Consider the following 11,153-nt stretch of genomic DNA (forward strand, 5'->3'; position numbering starts at 1 on the left):
TCTGCGTGATTCTCTCACAGTGCGGCATGAAAAAGCGGTACTGTTCCCTCTGGGCTGTGCCCCCACCATGGAAACTGCCCCTGCCGCCTCCATTCCCCTTCGCCCAGACGAGACGGAAACTGCTAACAGCACAGCGTGTTTAGTTACTCCCTCTGCCCAGTGGAAACTTGTTTCAAAGAACGTAACAAGGATTGCCTGGTGTTAGAAGGCTCAACAAAGTGAAAATACATTTTGTAAAATAATTTGGCAACATTATCTGAATGTACATGGTGTCTGTTTGGGGGAGTTGCAAAGGAATGGATGGGCGTATTTGTCAGGGAGGGAAGGAGGCAGAGGAAAATAAATCCATAAATCCTCTCTCTTTGGGAGGCATCATATGACTTTAGTTTACACATCGCATCTGAATATCTGCCCAAGGAATGTGATATGTTTGTTTTGATTTTTCTAAACTTATAAATTTCCTGGAAAAATAAGACATCTGGTCTTTGGAAACCTTTTCTCTCATAATCTTAAAATTTTTATTTCTATAATTCCTTGTTCCTTTGCTTGGGTATCTTCGAGATCTAACTTCCTGGTGGATTCCTTAGATATGTTGGTGATTTATTGTCATTTGTAGCCCTGGCCCCTATGTGTAGCCTTACACACACTAGGTGCTTGATAAATGTTTCTGGAAAAAGTGAATGAATGGAAAAATGAAGAGGTCAATCTTAACCTGTTTAGTGAAAACCTGATGAGTAAGCCTCTCCCCTTAGAAATATTCTGGTCTTGATAACGGGCTCAAATATTAAGTTCCTGTCAAAGAGGCTGATTTTCCTTGGGGTATTACTGAGCTGGACCCTTGGAACATAAGCTTCGGGAAAACAAGCCATACAATGGCCACTGGGGGTAGGATAAGTGAAAAGTGGTCAGAAAAAATTTGTTCCATTTCTCTTCAGGAAAATCTTTGACGATTTAGCTGCCTACCTCAGACTTACGAGGCTGTTAATATTTGACTGTGAAGAAGAAAATAAAGGAAAACATTGCAGGTTGAGTTTAATTCACGGAAGAGTGTGCTCATGGCAGTCTGAAATCTGATCTCTATCAATAGGGCCAGGCATGAGGGTGAGGACGGTGGCATTCTGTGTCGGCCACCAATATTGTTTGTGTGCAGGAGAGAGGCATAGTCCCTAGTTACTCTTCTTTCCAGCAGCAGTGGGTAGACAGGGCAGAGTAACATCATTCTCTTTTCTAAGGTCACAACTAGGAGAAGGGCCTGTGTTGATTCTCTAGGGCTGCTATAACAAAACGACACACACTGTGTGGCTTAAACAACACAAGTTGGTTTTTTTTTTTTTTTTTTTATAGTCTGGAGGCTTGAAGTCCAAGATCAAGGTGTTAGTGGGGTTGGTTTCTTCTGAGGCCTCTCTCCTTGGTATATAGATGGCTTTCGTTTCCCTGTGTCTTCATACGGTTTTCCCTCTGTACATGCCTGTGTTCACGTTTCCTCCTTTTTAAGGACATATTGGATAGGGTTCATCCTAATGACCTCATTGAATATAAATGATCTCTTTAAAGGTCCTATTTCCAACTATATATTCTGTGATACTGGGGATTAGGGCTTCAACATATGAATGTTGGGGAGGCACAGTTCATAGTAGGACAGTTGCAGCCAGATCCTTGTTCCATCATTGTTGGATATAAGTTATTTTACTTCTGGAGGAAAGTTAAGGCATAACAGTAGAGAATAGATAACGATTGGTTATAGGGAAGAGTAACCAGAGAGTTAGAGATATTAAAATAAGCTGGCTAAGGGGCAATAATATAGCTGGGTGTGACTAATTAAAAGAGAACAACCACATTTACTTACATTGGGTGAAAAAGAGATTCCTAGCATGCAGGAAGAACAAGGGCATTTTTCACTCAAACAGTATAAATCAGACTTTCCTATTATTGTGCCACTTGAGGAAGCTTTTAAGAAATGAACAATTTGGGGGCGGCTGGGTGGCTCAGTCGGCTAGGCATTCGACTTGGTTTTAGTTCAGGTCATGATCTCACGGTTTTATGGGTTCAAGCCCCACATCAGGCTCTGTGCTGACAGTGTGGAGCCTGCTTGGGATTCTCACTCTCCCTCTCTCAGTGACCCTCCCCCGCTCATGCTGTCTCTGTCTCTCTCAAAACAAATAAATAAACTTAAAAAATTAAAAAAAAAAAAGAAATGAACAATTTGGGGGCACCAGGGTGGCTTAGTCAGTTAAGCATCTGACTCTTGTTTTTAGCTTGGGTCATGATCTTGTGGTTCGTGGATTCAAGCCCTGTATCAGGCTCAGCGCTGACAGTGCAGAGCCTGCTTGGGATTCTCTCTTTCTTCTTCTCTCTCTGCCCTTGCCCTGCTCCTGCTCTCTCTCTCTCTCTCTCTCTCTCTCTCTCTCTCTCTCTCAAAATAAATAAAATAAAAAACAAACAAAAGAACAATTTGAAGGTTGAAGGACATATGAAAGTGTAGGAAAACAAACTATGGAGAAAAGACAAAAGAATCAATATTGTTTAGTTCAGTGAAATCTGAGAGGTGAAAGAAGGCTCTGTGATATAAAGAATGGTAGGCGTCTTAGGGCTGCTTTAACCAATTATCATGGACTGGGTGGCTTAAACAACAAACCTTTATTTCTTATGGTTCTGGAGGCTGAGAAGATTAAGATCAAGGTGCTGGCAGATCTGCTGTCTTCCTGGATCACAGATGGCCGTCTTCTTGCTGTGTCCTCACATGGCAACAGCAGAGAGAGAGTAAGCTCTGTGTCTTCTCTTTGAAGGGGACCAATCCTATTCATGAGGGCTCTACCCTCATGACCTAAGGACCTTAAAGGCCCACCTCCTAATGCTATCACACTGGGATTAGGATTTTAGCATATGAATTTGTGTGTGTGTGTGTGTGTGTGTGTGTGTGTGTGTGTGTGTGTGTGTTGGGGGACGTAAACATTAAATCTACAACAGCGGGGTTGTGCAATGGGTTATTGGATAGGGTGGGCCGAGAAGGTGTCCATTTCCATTGATGTCAAAAGTTTCCTCTAAGAGATTGTAAAAGAAATAAGCACTTATATGGATGGGAGTTTTGGTGGATATAAACTCCAGGGGCTTATCCTCAAGATGCCTTTGGAGAGAACTAATGATGTTGAATTTTGAGAGTCTTAAATTGAAATACAATAGAGAGATAAAAAGTTCAAGCCTAACATCAAGAATAGGGAACCATTGCCTGTTAGGGGTTAGAAGAGATGCCGTGATGTTCCGGACCAACTTTCTCCTTTTAGAAGAGCCCACAGAGATTTGGATTCCAAGGTCACTCAGCTAGTATGCAGAAATACTGTTGCAGGTCTCAGTTTTTCCCTTTTACTAAACTTCTTAAATGTTCTTAGGCAAGTTACTTAAACACATGTTATTAAATATAGCTAGGGTAGTGTAGGAACTGCAGGAGGGTGTAATGAGAATTTAATGATTTAAAATATTGAATCCTGTGTGATTGAAAATGTACATGAGTCCCATGTGGCTCAAAAATCCTAGCACTTTAAAAAGGTAATTAAAATGAAAATGTGAGCATGTGGCACTTTATTTAATGTCCTTTTTGTGGAGCCAGAACTCAAGGGGAAAATCTGTGCTTTGACTGCTCAGTGCTCCCCATGTAACTGTGCTTTTATTGCAGCTATCTGATTTTCTAGCTTAGAAGCAGAAAGCAGAGGGTTATTTATTGCAAAAGGACCTCCTCCTATTGGCTCCTACTTCTTTTTCTTCCTCCATAGGATTGTTTTTCCATTTTGAGAAAGTTTTATGATAAGGAAAAAAAATTCATGTTCTTTTTTTTTTTTTTTCATGCAGAAGGGCCAGTATTTAAGCTATAAAAGAGAAACTTGTGCTATAGAACTTTGTCCATTTTAACAATTCATCCTTCTATCATCCATCATTCTCTTCTTCCTTGGGATTCGCTCTCTCTGCCCCTCCCCCACTCACACTCTTTCTCTCTCAAAATAAGTAAGTACACTGTAAAAAAATATAGAGAATGATTTTATTGGTACAGATTTGGAAGTATAGAGTGACATGGCTATTTAATTAAAATTTTGAATCATAATTTTAAAAGTAAGCTTATTAAGTTGGATGTAAGAGACATGAAAGTCATATACTGAATTCATTCAGTATTTTCTGAAAGATTTGATGTTGGTTCAAACTTTTCCACCTTAGAAATGATGGAATAGGGGCACCTGGGTGGCTCAGTTGATTGAGCATCTGACTCTTGGTTTCAGCTCAGGTCATGATCTCATGGTTTATGGGTTCGAGCCCTGCTTCTGGCTCCACTCTGACAGTGTGGGGCCTGCTTGGGATTCTCTCTTTCCCTCTCTCTCTGCCCCTCCCTTGCTTGTGCACACACTCTCTCCCTCAAAATAAATAAATAAACTTAAAAAAAAAAAAAAAGAAATGATGGACTAAATCAAATTAAATCTTTAGAAATGATACCCTGATTTTGACAAAGCGTAGCCAATTTAACACACATATTCACACACATTTAAAAAAAAGACCCTCTTAGCATCTGGGAGAGTTTCCTTTTCATTTGTACTCTTTTTAAGCAGCTAGATTCTGAAGATTTTTACCCCTTTCTGTTTTTTCCATCCACTTAGTCACTCTTTCTTAGCATTTGTAATTACTTAACGATGAAGATAGTGCTTCATTTTTCCAGTGAGGAAGCGGAGTATCTGAAATATTGAGCTCAGCGTTAATCGAGGTTGTTGCTTCCTGAATTTGTTGATGGGTAGTTGTGAGGGTGAGTGAAAGAGGTTACCATTTTTCATTCTATCTTCTCATGTGTGTGATGAGGTTCCCAGGGGAGGCCTGAGGCAGGAGATTTAGGTTGATCAGGGGTCTTATTCCCACAAAGACCTGATGGATGGCTGAGGAGAGAAAGGAAGAGAGTGGTCGAGTGGGCACCAGAGCAGAGGGGTACAGACATATAATGAGCTCCCTCAGCTTCTTGGAGAGTAGCCTACAAAGGCCAGGAATTCAACCTGAGGTAGGGGATTTGAGGAACCTCGGCTTCATCCTAGCACGTTGGTTTACTATCTTTGAGAGTTAACTCTCCAACGTGTGGCCATCTGGGAGATATTGTTCAAATTTTTTTTTTTTTTTGTAGGACGGGGAAGAACTGAGAGAGCAAGGACACCCTTTTGAAAGCCTTGTAAGAATTGTAATTCTAATGGGGACCGGAGCTTCCTCCACCCTTGGAATGCTCATCTGTTCATTCGTTCATTCATTCATTCATTCATTCACACATGAAGCTATGTGGCAGGCACTATTTAGAATGCCAGAAAACTTAGCAGCACAAAACTTGAGCCCTCGAGGAGCTTACATTCTAATAGGAGAGTCAGAAAATAAATGTATGTCATAAAGAAGAAGGGTTATAGACAGAACACAGGATAACGGGCTCAGAAGTGTGTAATGGGCGGGAGCTCAGGGCAGACGCCTCTGATTAGGTCACCTGAAAGAAGTGTGGGAATGAGCTCCACAGACAGGCAGGGAAAGGCATCCCAGCGAGTGAGAACAGGCGTGCACTTGGTGTGTGCAACGAGCAACCAGGAATCTGCTGAATCATGGTGACTAGGGGGTGGCACTGGTGCAGGAGATGATAAAAGATGGAGTTGTGGGGCTGATCATGAGGGATCTTGGAGACTCTTGAAAGGAATTCTGCTTTGATTCTGGCTGAGATGGGAAGCTGACTGAGGATTTTGATCAAGAGTGACATAATTTGACTTTTAAAAGGACCCCTCTGATGACAGAGTAGGAGAATTACTCTAGAAGGATTTGGGTAGAAGCAAGAGGCCTAGTTGGGAGGTGATTGCAGTAATCCAACAAAAAATGATGGCAGCTTGGACCAGAGTGGTAAGTGCAGGCATGTGAGAAGTGGTAGGCATCTGGATCCATCTGAAGGTTGAGTCAAAAATATGAACAGGTGGGTTGTGTGCCTGGTGTGAGAGGAAGAGAGGAGGTGAGGATGACCATCGAGTTTGGAACTGCCCATCAGTGAGACAGGGAAGTGTAATGAAGAGCAGGTTTGGGTCGGTTTCAGGAAACAGTGTATGTGACATGACTATTGGGTGACTACGTGGAGATGCTGACAAGGCAGTTGGATAGATGACTATGGCGTTCAGTGGAGAGGTTGGTGCTAAAAACCTTAATTTGGGAGCTGTTTGCATATAGATGGTATTTAAAGGCAGGAGGCAGTAATGAGAGGAACAGGACATTTGGCAATAGTAAGGAAGCGGCAGCTTGGCACAGGATCAAAACCCAGCTATGAATCAAGGCTTTCGGCAGCATGTGAGGGAAACAAAGTCAATAGCAGATGAAGAAAAGCATTGACCAAGGAGGAGAGTGGATGACCTTGCAAAGGAAAGGTGAGCTGGCCAATTTGGGGGGTGGGGATAGGGGCCAGTGACACAACTTGGTGAAGGCTCAGATCAAAGGTACTTCTTGTTGCAATTGTAATTTGTACCCAGAACGCATGCCTGTTTTGCCAGATAGGTGTGGCCTGGTTAAAGTAACAGATACACTTTCACAGTCCTTGAATTCCAGTCATACTTGCTTCTTAGATAATAAACTTCAAGTCTTCTATTTCCTGATTGATTAAAAGTTCCTTAAGAGAAGATACCATGTTCTAATTGATTTTCATATTCTGCATGGAGCTTAGGATATAAGACTTTGTATATGGTAGATGCTCAACGAATACTTGCTGGATGAATTAATTAGAAAGTTATTCACACTTTCAGAAACCTCCTAAAGGTGCTTAGAGAGCAATCCTGAGGATTAGCTTGCTAGGTTGTCCCAGACAAATGGCCTTCTCTGCTTGGAAAATGCCCTGAGCGCGTCTTCAAGTGAGACTCTTTTGAAATCAGTTACTATGGGGTGTCTTCTTAGGAATGATCTTTATGAAACTAAAAATTATAGAGTGTTTGGCCGCTTGTTTAACAGTATTTGTCCTGAGTAAAAGTTTTGCTGTGTGTTATGGCAGAATTATTCAAAAAATATATGCTTAAGTTGAGGTTTCTAAGTAGGCTCTTGTAAAAACAGGCAATTACTTGCTCTAGGCAGTTAATTGCCTGCACAGATGGGTACTTGTGTTACCAATTACTCATTTGCACTTGTGATTACCATTTGAATTAATTCATGAAATCTAGGGGAATTTTTAGGTTCTAAGAAAGGTTTTCGGCATTTAAAACACATATTACTGCCATAAGAGGGGACCAGAGGGAAATAGCTAAACATAAAATCCTATCCCAACAGCTACATTTAAAGAGCATTTTTTGATGCTTATGGTTACTGAGGATAAGAGGTTTACCTGAATATCTTGCTAAAATTGTTTCCATTTACTCTGTCAGCTAAAAAAAAAAAGGGGGAAGGATAAAAAAAATAGCATTTCAGCGTTTCTTATTTTATTTTTCTTATAGTAATGGTGGTCTCTGTCAAAGTGTTCTACTTTTTACAAAATTTTTTTTTAACATTTATTTATTTTTGAGACGGAGAGAGACAGAGCATGAACGGGGGAGGGGCAGAGAGAGAGGGAGACACAGAATCTGAAACAGGCTCCAGGCTCTGAGCTGTCATCACAGATCCCAACGCGGGGCTCGAACTCACGAACTGTGAGATCATGACCTGAGCTGAAGTCGGACACTCAACCGACTGAGCCACCCAGGCGCCCCAAACTGTTTCTACTTTGATGGGTTTTGTGTTGTTTTGATCCAAGAAATTTTTCTTTTCTTTCTTTTTCTTTTTCTGAAAGGCACTCAGAGTTCTTTGAACTAACTTGAAATCACAGATCTGGGGAAAGAGTGGGTAAAAAATCCTGAACCCCCCCAAGGTCGTGATGAAATGTCAAAGAGAACTGCTGTTTGAGGTGGGATCTTGTGACAACCCAGGTGCCATTAGCAGCAGAAGAAAGGAATTCCCCTCCCCACCAAAATGTGTGCACCTGCTTTAAGAAATATTTTCTCAAATGATTATTGAATATTCTGCTGTGAACAGCCTGACATAAATGCTTTATGAGGAAAAATACCCAGTGCTAATATAGTCTCACGTGATATGCCAATTTTTAGTACTGAAAAGGGAATTAACTTGTCAAACTTGCTATCCTATGGAAGCTACAAAGAACTTTTATGTTAAAGTTCCTCAAGGCCCTTTGCAGGCTTTGTTGTTTTATTCTGGTAGTTTAATTGTCTGAAACATTTTGGGGAAAGAAGACAGGGAGTAAATCCAACCCATAAAAGCAGTTTAGTTGATGGAACAATGGATTCAAAGCTTTATATCCCTTTGGCTTGAGAGTACTGCTTAGGGATATGGGGTTAAGAAGTGAGGGTAGTCAGCCTGAGACGCTCTGAAAAATCTAGCATAATCCTTGATTTGATGATTGGCTTGGTTCTTGGAGTTTGATGATTGGCTCAGTTCTTGGAGTTTCTTGTTTTGTTCTATTCTTGTGCATACTCCTGAATCGAGGAGATCTAAACCTATGAGGCATTGTATCTGTGAGAATAGACTAAATGATGCTGCAGTAACAAACAGGCCCAAATCTCAGCAGCCTAAGACAACAAAGATTTACTTCTCTCCTGTGTTATATGTTCTTTGTGTTCCACACCTGGGAGTGGGAGCTCTGTTTACCAGAGTCACTCTTGGGTCTAAATAGATGGAGCAGTCTCTATCACAAACATTTCTGGTTACTGTGCCGGACAGACAAGAAAGGTCTTGTATTAACAGCTAAATGCTCCTTTTTGGAAGTGACTTATTTCCCTCTGCTCATAAGTCATTGGCTATAAGTAGTCACATGGCTTAACACACCATAAGGGGGCCAGAAAATGTAATCAATTATATTCTATGTTTGGCAGTAGGGTTAACCAGAAATGTTTGGCAAACAGCACTAACAACAATCCCAAGTGACTTTAGATTTAAATGGACCTCATAGCATGCTCTTTAATTGGTTCCAGGAGCCACAGAACTTTTATCTGTAGTCAGACTAGTACCCATGTACTGCTTGCTTTTTAGGTGATTTTTCTTACATCACATATTCTTCCAGTAGGCTAATTAACTACACTATGATACTGAATGCTATCTGGTACACATTTTTTTTTTAACTCCCATGATGGATGATAGAGTTTAAATAACTATAGGACCCTTTCTTAGGAATTTCCAAGACATGTGAGAAGAAATCCAGTTTTATCATTTGTGGTTGTATATACGATTGTCAGAATTCTCAAGCCCTCCATCAAAGCGTTTACAATTATCTAAACTCTGGAATAAGCAGGCTGTTTCATGTTGGCAGGAGTCATCTTTTCACATTCTATTCTAGTTTTAAGGCATTTAGGCTTTTTGTTTTGGGAAATGTCAGCAGATCAAGAATTGTGTTGATCTGGGGAGTCAGAGGAAAACTGAATTGCTCGGTTTGTTAGCCTAATCAGCTTGAAAACAGAAAAATTTAGGGGAAAATAGTTGAGTGAAAAGGGAGGGGTAGACTGACGTTTATTCTCTAGTTTCTTGGTTTTTCAAGGACTGCATTCTAGCCTTGGTAACAATGTTTATTCAACAAGGTAGGTGGATATAAAAAAGATTTGAGCTAATTCCGGTACTGATCTCACTTTCCTTCTCACAGGGGACCTACATCAGCTAGTATGGCTATGATAATATGGTCCATTTCTTTTCATTCTTTTGGTCAGGCGTAAGAGATCCTCTTTTACCTTTATTATCTTTCTTGCTAATTCTTAACCTTTGCTTACATAATTCTAAAAGTGCATTTTGATTACTGGGCTTCCATAATTAATTTCTATGAAATCCTTTACTCCCTTGCAGTGTGAATTGCAAATTCCGACCGTGGCTATGCAATGCTGCACCTCTGTTTTCCTACCCTGAACTTGATTTCCTCTCCTACCCCAGGAGCTGCTTGCTTTTTGGAATTCATATTCTATGTTCTGGGGGCTCAGTGTTCTTTCTTATGCCTGTGGTACTGGTTGGCATTTAGACCCCTTTCCTGGGAAGAATCACTTCCCACTTGAAATGGATGCTGAAATATGGTTACTCATGTTCATACAGCTATGATACTTCCCTCTTTGGTTCTACAGGGATCACTCAAACATCCCTAGTAACCATGGTTCCAGATGAGACCATTTGTTTATTGATCATTATAGTTTGTGTTACAGTAGCATTTTCAAATTAATTATCCATTTTCATTTCTGCCTCTGCTACTTATTAGCTATATCACATTAACAGAATTATCAATATTTCTCCTTTCTAAAAAAGAGAATCCTCATGTACTGTTAGTAAGAATGCAAATTGGTGCAGCCACTATGGAAAACAGTATGGAGGTTCCTCAAAAATTAAAAAAAAGATTACCATATGACCTAGTAATTCCACTACTAGGCATTTTACCCAAAGAAAACACAACCACTCATTTGAAAAAATATATGCATCCCTATGTTTATTGCAGCATTTACAATAGCCAAGATATGGAAGCAACCCATGTCCATTGGCAGATGAATGGATAAAGATGTGGTATATACACAATGGAATATTACTCAGCCATAAGAAAGAATGTCATCTTGCCATTTGCAACAACATGGACGGAATTAGAGGGTATAATGCTAAGTGAAATAAGTTATACAAAGACAAATACCATATGACTTCACTCATGTGGAATTTAAGAAACCCAAGAAATGAGCAAGCAAAGAAAAAAAGAGACAGACAAAAAAGTCCAGACTCTTAAATATGGAGAACAAACTGGTGGTTATCAGAAGGGAGAGGTGGGTGAAAGTATGGGCAAAATAGATAAAGGAGATTAAGAGTACACTTACCATTTTTTTAATGTTTATTTATTTTGAAAGAGCATGTAAGTTGGGGGAGGGGGTAATAGAGAGGGGGATAGATGATCTGAAGCGGGCTCCGTGCTGACAACAGCGAGCCTGATGTGGAGCTCGAACTCACAAACCATGAATGAGATTGTGAGTTGAGCCAAAGTTGTATGCTCAACTGACTGAGCCACCCAAGGGCCCCAGAGTACGCTTATCTTGATAAGCACTGAGTAATGTATAGAATTGTTGAATCATTATATTGTACACTTGGAACTAATATAACACTGTATGTTAATTATACTTGAATAAAAAAATTTA

Source organism: Puma concolor, chromosome B4 (assembly GCF_028749965.1).
Source record: "Puma concolor isolate L17-30 chromosome B4, mPumCon1.1.hap2, whole genome shotgun sequence".
NCBI classification, from domain to species: Eukaryota; Metazoa; Chordata; class Mammalia; order Carnivora; family Felidae; genus Puma; species Puma concolor.